General features: G+C 48.4%; 1 pseudogene; it reads right to left on the bottom strand.

The window, feature by feature from the left end:
* Positions 1–1,774: 1,774 nt before the first annotated feature.
* Positions 1,775–1,896, bottom strand: LOC115032232 (small nucleolar RNA SNORA17; annotated as a pseudogene).

Here is a 1,896-nt window from a genome sequence, read left to right as displayed (position 1 = left end):
CAGAAAAGTTGACTGTGAGATTGTGTCTCCTAAACATTTTAGAAGCTGCACTCTGGAAGTCTTACCAACATGACCACCTCTCTACGATGTGAAAAAGAATGGCATCAATGGTCATGTAATACAGAAAAAGGAGACCTCTGGTGGCCTCAACCCTAGATGGAAAGCTACAGGAAATAAGGAATGTTGAATTCAGGGGAAAAAGTTCTGCCCAGAAGAACAATTGGCTATCGAATGGGGAGTAATCACTCCTGAAAGCATAAATATATGAATAATATTATACAGAATGAGTGGGTTGTTTTTATACATTTAAGAGCACACACACGCGCACACACACACACACACACACACACACACACACACACCATGCAACAACAAATAAAAGGCCATGAATTGAAAGAGAGAGCACAGGTATGACACACATGGTTAAGCTGGAGGAAGTAAGGAGAGGAACAAAGGATATAATTTCAAAAGATATTATTCTTTTAACCTTTTATTGGTTCTTTGTGAATTTCACATCAGGTACCCCAATCCCACTTATCTCCCTCTCCCCAAATACCTACTTTCCACCCTTGTAATCTCCCCACCAACAGAAAAAATATATCTCATTTAGAAGCTGTAGTGTGTTGTCCCCCCAGTATATCCCTTGACCATACTTCTTTGCTTGCAAATGTTCATTGCAACGGCCCAATCTGATACTAGGCCTATGGGTTCTGCTACTCTATTAATACTGGAACCTCACTTAAACTCCTCTTGGATATCTTGTTTTTGCCTTGTGTCATGGAGATTCTGTAGTTTTGGATCTGTAGGATTGGCCCCTTCATGAACCCCAGCAGTTCTTTGATGAGCCAGAAGTTGGGTTGGGGCAATTCAAAGTCCTGGATTTGGGGCTGAGAGGCATCTGAGGTGGCCAGCCCTTCAACTCTCTCTGTCTCACCCTCTTGGGGCCTGCTCACCAGCTACTGTTAAAACCAGGGCCAGCTTTATCCTGCTGCAGAGGTGAGGTGTAGGGCCTGTTCTTTCGAGTGGGGCAACGAATGAGGCACAGCCAGTTCCCTCACTCTTATGACCCCAGGTCAGTTTTCTTGCTTGCCATCAGTGGCAAGGGATGAGTAAAGGGAGGAGGGCATCGCTTCCTCTTCTGTGCCACATCAGAGCAGACAATAGGCAGGGCCTGGTCTCCTGCACTCAAGCCCTAGGAATCAGCTCTACTGTGTTTCTCAGACAGTCGTAGGGCCCATTCTCTCGAGGACTGCAGCTGGCTATGAGCAGGGTCAGGTCTTCTACTCTCGTGCCCCCAGGGACAGCTCTCCCATGATGCCCAGGTGAGGGGCGGGGCCAGTTCTGTCCAGTCCTTAGAAGTCAACAAGTCCCCAGATGGCATTCAGACCCCAGGGATATCTGCCTGGCCTTTGGTCTCCTCCTGCTGCAGGGCCACAAATCCACTGTAGCACAGTCCAGGACCCCACCATGGTCCCAGGTGACATCACTAGCTATTCATATTAGGCTGTTCCTCATCACGCTCAGGTCTTCAGTTCTGCCTCTCTGTGCCCAGATCCTTTGGTTTCTCTTTCTCTTCCATTTCTCCAACACTTCCTTGCTCTTCACAGTGGTCCCTGGGGTATCTGAGTGTCTGGGGTCACCTCAGGAGCTTTCTCAAGAAAGCTTATGGCCTACTTGTGCAGGGCACAAGGCAGGGTGGGGCTTGCCCACTCCCTCTTCCCCATCTCTGTACACCAGCGTCAGGGTCATCTTAGGAAGGTGGTTTTTTTTAGGGAATATTAGGCTACTAATCATTCTGTTGTTCACAGTTCAGAACGCTGAGTGTAGACATAGCCTCTCTCCTCTCTGCCTCCTGCTGGGGCTCACGCACACCTCTGCAGTGCCCCTAAGAGCAGG

This window comes from Mus caroli, unplaced genomic scaffold, assembly GCF_978045245.1.
Source record: "Mus caroli unplaced genomic scaffold, Mus_caroli_1 scaffold_9, whole genome shotgun sequence".
Taxonomy (NCBI): Eukaryota; Metazoa; Chordata; class Mammalia; order Rodentia; family Muridae; genus Mus; species Mus caroli.
Note: the sequence above shows the minus strand (reverse complement) of the source record. Positions and strands in the feature narration are given on the sequence as shown.